This window comes from Hibiscus syriacus, unplaced genomic scaffold, assembly GCF_006381635.1.
Source record: "Hibiscus syriacus cultivar Baekdansim isolate YM2019G1 unplaced genomic scaffold, ASM638163v2 tig00110263_pilon, whole genome shotgun sequence".
Classification (NCBI taxonomy): domain Eukaryota; kingdom Viridiplantae; phylum Streptophyta; class Magnoliopsida; order Malvales; family Malvaceae; genus Hibiscus; species Hibiscus syriacus.
In genome coordinates, this window is record NW_024062652.1 from 265,314 (window position 1) to 271,302 (window position 5,989).

At 36.3% G+C, this 5,989-nt stretch overlaps 1 pseudogene; it reads right to left on the reverse strand.

Annotated features, from left to right (window-relative positions):
• Positions 1 to 583: 583 nt before the first annotated feature.
• On the reverse strand, positions 584 to 2,190 carry LOC120115301 (annotated as a pseudogene).
• Between the last annotated feature and the right edge of the window lie 3,799 nt (positions 2,191 to 5,989).

Consider the following 5,989-nt stretch of genomic DNA (forward strand, 5'->3'; position numbering starts at 1 on the left):
TTGATATTTTTCATTAACATTTTAACAGTCGGAAGTTTAAATAAATCAAATTTCGAATTAAAGTTTATACATTATAAAAAATAAAATAAAAATCCTCAAGTAATATATTTATCCAAAAAGTCTTTTGAATAATCTTATAGATAATTAGAAGATATTGTTTAAAATTTTCTTAATTAATTGATAGCGTGCATACCCTACAAATACAATTGCTTAAATATAAGATTTTTAAAAGAATAATATTATCTTTTATCACTAAAACCACTTAATGAATTATATTTACACAAATTAAGATATAAGAAAATTGATAAATACATTATTTTATAAACTATAGGCCAAATTCTTTTCTATTTTCTTCGAAACCCAACATAAAAATACAAAACAATTAAAGAAGAAGAAGAGATGATTTACAATATAGGATAAGTCACACTTTTCAAATCATTAGAAGCAACCCACCTTATTGGTTATGAATCCACCTTGGGATTTAACAATCTAAGAACTTAATAATATACCATAAATTGAATTCAATAATCAAATACATAAATATAAAGAGATTAAGGTAGAAAAATGACATCCTATTTTGTTTCAACTTTGAAGAGTTTAGTCTTGTGGGATTTTGAAGGTGCTTATATCTTCATCCTGGATCCACCCATACTTCTCCATGTAAGGATTAACCAAAGTTCTTGGTGGGTATTTTTCAATCTCATCTTTCCAAACATTCCCATCCCCTAAATCCCTAACAATCTCCCACACACAGCTGTTGCACTTAAACCCAGCCCCAAAGCTTATCATCAACACCTTCTCCCCTTTCTTCAACCTCTTCTTGGCCTCCATGTATGCTAAAACATACCAAAGGCTGCTTGCCGATGTGTTCCCGAATCGATGCAGCGTCATCCTTGCCGGTTCGAGGTCGAACTCGGTGAGATCGAGGCTTAACCCGATCCCATCAATCACTGCTTTCCCTCCTGTGTGTATGCAGAAATGGTCCACTCCGGTCTTGAAGTTAACCTCGGATTTTATAGGTCCTTGAGCCGTGGTTCGACTTGAGCCGTGGTTCCCTTGGTCGAACCACGGTGTTTCATTTTCTTAACTAGGGAGACCACCATGAACTTCACTAGTTCCCGAACCGGAAGGATCTTGGGGGAAATGACCCGCAAATTGTCAACGAAAGAACGAGTTGCTGCTTTTGGGAGGTTCTTCCCTAGGTGAAATCCAACCCTTCCTTTTTCGTCTTCGATTTGGATGCAACAATTGTAGGACTCATCTCTTGCTCCATTATGTGTTCTCACCAAGCATTTTAATTTGAACATGGCTCGGTGTTTCAGGGACTTGTTGTTTGTCAAAAGTATTGCGCACCCGCAGGATCGAAACAAACAATTCGCGAGAATCATCGATCTGTCGTTGCCAGCGTACCAATTTGGACTCAAAGACTCCGATGTCACCAACAAGGCGAACTTGTTCTTGTACGATTTGAACACATTGCGAATGATATCGAGAGAGATCGAACTCGCACTGCATCCCATTCCCGTTAAGTTAAAACACTTGACGTCGTCCCTCATTTTGTAACGATTGATGATTCGAGAAGACAAACAAGGGACGGCGGATAGCATGGAGACGTTGACGACTAAGAGATCGATTTCTTGAGCCGATACACCTGCCCTCGACAAGAGCTTGCCGATGCTGTCGTGAAAAAATTCTTCCATTTCGAGGATTCCATCGGCCAGCGTGGGGGACTCTTCTCGGCCCGAGAACATGATTCTTGGGGCGTAGGTTTGTTCCCCGATGCCGGAGCTGACAATGGCTTTCAACAAGAACTTGTACTCGTTGAGTCCAAGGTTCTTGTTCCTTTTTATCACTTCACCACAAAACTCAGTCCCGACCATTCTATCATCAGTCGGCTTGTAACATTGGTAGTCCAAAATGTAACATTCTTGGTCTCCCATATCGTTAACCCACTTCCAAATCTTCAGACAAAGAGCTAAGATCGGAAAGAAGAACAAGAAAGAGAACAACTCCATGAAAGACAAACAAAAAGCAAAGGTTGAGATTGAAAAAAGGGTAGACTTTGTTAGATGGGGAAGATGAGATGAAGGACTTTATAAAGGAGATGGAGAGCAAGTGAGTTGGACATGTGAATTTGCTCGAGTCACATTGCCATCACTCAACTCCCACCAGCTAAGTTTGTGTATAAAATTTTCAAATCAATCTTTATTACTGACGGAACCGTCTTTCGGTTGGGCCCCGGAATTGGGCTTCGACGTGAATTGGTTGGGTTAGAGTCGACACCGACCATTTTAAAACGAATTTAGGTGGGTCGAACACCATCTTACCTGATCTGTGTTTTACCGAAAACGTGTTGGGTTCGGGAGTCGGTTACGGTCAAGGAAGAATTAGCACCCTCGAACTGCCCTTTCGGTACCAATTAATTTGTCGGTTGTCTCTAATTGCGAAAAGTTAAAAATTTAAATTAAAATTCAAATTACCCGATTCTAATTGCTTACCTCTGATTGGTTGGACTTTGTAGAAAAAGGACCGGAAAAAAAATATTAGACGATAAATAATAAATAAATGTTAAATGAATTAAAAAAAAGAAAAAAGAGAAAAAATATATAATAAAAAAATAAAAAAATGTATACATAAAAGTAAATCAAATAAAAGTAAAAAAAACTAAAATAATGAATCAAAGGTGAAATTAAAAAATAATAAAAAATATAAATATGAATATAGATCAAAGGAAAAAATATTAAATAGGTAAAAAAATCATAGCAAAATAACAAAAAAATGAAATATAAAAAAAGAATAAAAAATAAAAAATATTAGATAAATAAAAATGTTAACTTTTAAAAGTAATAAAATAAACAATATGAGAAAAGGAAATACTAATAATAAAAACATAATATAAAAAAATACAAAAAGAGGGGACCAAATTGAAATTTTCACAAAGTCGAGGGCCATAAATAAAGATAAATGACTAAAATGTAACAAATACAACTTACAGTGACCTTATCCACCATTATCCCATAATAAAAAAATACGCAGAATACCCCTGATAAAACGACATCGTTTCAATCTTGCTATTTAAGGTCAAAATATGGCCTCTTTTCCCTTATTTCTCCTCATTTCTCCATTTACGTTCTATCTCTATAAAATGAGAGAAAAAAAATCTCTCATCTCTCCCTAGCCTTCCTCACCTGAGAGCCGCCGATCGCCGAGCCACTGCTAGCTGCGGCCGGAAAACCCAATACACCCTGAAACACTCACCTTACTCCCGAGATCCCGATTCTAGCCCCGAAATATCGAGATAACACCTAGATCGGAGCAGATCTAGCCGTGAAGTTATTGTCCCTTACCCTTTTTCCGATGATTCCTTCTCTTCCGAGGGCTTCTCCGGTATAGTTTTCACTTAATTTGCTTGATTTTTACTGTGGGGCTTTTGTCTTTGGTGTATGTGTTTGATGATGTTATTTTTTGTGTTGTTGGCTACTGTTTTTGTGGCACCGTTTATGGATCTGGCTGTTCTCGGTTGGTTTTTTGTGTTCTTGTTGAGTTAATCGATTGACGGATTTGGCCAAGAGGGGGTGAATTGTCAATTAAAAATTTGGTGGAAGCTTTTGCAGAAAATTGAAAGTAATTGCACAGCGATTTAGAGTGGTTCGACTTTCTCAATCAAAGTCTACGTCCACTACCTTAGCTATCCACACTAAGGATTTTCCAACAAATTCACTAATTTGTTCTTTCTTTTGAGGCCAAAGAGATAACCTTACAACACCCTCAAGAATATACCCCAATTCTTGAGAACACTATTTCCCAAAGAGAAGATTACAAATTTGCAAACTTACAAGGAAAACCTCACAAGGTAAGATGTTTGCACAATTCTAGAACAAGAAAAGAACACTCAAAGATAATTACAAATGAGCACAAATGGTGTTCTTGAAAGCAAAATGAAAATTGAAAGGAAAATTGGCTTGATTTGCACAAACTTGGTGTTTGATGCTTTCTCTCTTGTTTCTCTATAATTTCTTGTTGATCAAGGGCTTCAGAACTTGTTTAAATACACCTTGAATCACTTCTGAATGTTGGGGATAATTAATGAAGATAATATAGTCGTTTAAGTGTGAAAACATTTAATAAAAATGCTTGGAGCGTGGGGGGAATCGGTTCCCCCTCATAGGGAATTGGTTCCCTAAGTGTAAAATTCAAATATTTCGACCGTTGAACAGGGGGGGGGGAAATCGGTACCCCCTATGGGGGAATCGGTTCCCTCCGAGCATTCTGGAAATCTCGGAGCCAAACCATTCAGGGGGAATCGGTACCCCCTTGGGGGGGGGGATCGGTTCCCTCTGAGCAATCTAGAATTTTTGACTTTGAAATGGTTCGAAATACTTTGAAAGATTATTTTGAAATTGTTTTAAGATTAAAACTTAATTTTACACTTAAGTAAGGATTAAAAATGATTTTTGAAATATTTGGAGTAATGTTTTGATATTCGAATAATTGTATCTAATATACTTAGAAAATCATTTTGGAAAATCTTAAAATTCATTTAACTTAATTTGTTATATCGAAATATCAAAATGTTTTCAACAATCTCCCCCTTTTTGATATAACAAAACATTTTAGTAATTTTAAGATTTTGAAATCAAGTTTTGAAATTACTCCCCCTTACTTTAACATTTCTCCCATTTATCATTTTAAAACACACTTAAAACACACACTTCTCCCCCTTTTTGTTAAATCATAAAGATTCAAAGAAACGTGAAAAACATTTAGCCAATTGATTAGGTATATGTATGCATAAGCTGCTAAGATCACAATCAAGAGAAACGTTAGCCATTAGTTCCATAATCAATATTCATAAACAATGTGATATGGTAAAATTGGTCATATTGCTAATAATGATGTAAATGATGCAATAATGAATAAATCACACCAAACATATAAGTTCACACCATCCATAAATCCAAACAAATTCACAATCCACAAATTCAAACATTCCAAAATATTCAAAATGTTAAAACAATAAGTTTGGAGTTCAAAGTAAAACATTTAATCACATATCCGGATTAGGAGGAGGAAAACGAGCTCGCATAGCGGCCATTTCGTTAGTGAGGTCATTAATACGTGCGTTGGTTGCTTCATTATTTGCACGCATTTCCCGAAGAATTTCTAATTGTTGAGCTCCCATTGTGGATAAATGAGACTCTATATAATTAAAGCGCGAATCCATGGTCGCATATCGGAAATCAAATGTCTCCATAAAAGATTGAAAATATGGAGGCATTTGAGTCGATTGTTGTCCGTGCTCCTCGGGTTGCTCAGGCTCATCTTCGGCTTCATCAATATCCCTCATTAATTGTTTAAACTCTGGATCTTCATCAGCTTCGAGTGGAGCTTGTGAAGAACTAGCTCCCGGAGTAGTTGTAGAAGATCGAACCCATTCACCAGATTCTTTATTTTTGACCCATCCCGCTCTTGTTAAAGAAAGAAGATTGATTTGTTTCTTAAGAGGAAAGGAGGCATCTAGACCAACTCGAAGCTCGGCTTTAGAAAAGAGATTACTAAGGATACAACCGTAAACTAGTGAAGAACAAAGTTTCTTATTTGGCACTAGGTTAACGGTTTCAACAATCTCAGCAAAGATAATCTCGGAAAGGTTTATTTTTATATTGTGTTCAAAACAATGCAACCACCAAAGATCTAAAGCTCTGAGAGTAGAATAACGACCCCCGGATGGTTGAAACCACCAAGTGATCATAAGATAAAGAAAACGCTCATGAAGATCTAGAACACTTGCACTATCATTTCGTTTATATCGTGAGCCTAAAACTTGTTTTTCATTTGATAAACTTTCATTATCCAAGCCTAAGGCATTCGCTATGTAAGCCGGATCAAGATGGAAATATTGACCTAGGAGGTAGGAACGTACTCCTATGGTTTTGGTTTTGTCACGATTTTTGATACAAACGGCATTACAATAGAAGATACGAACAAG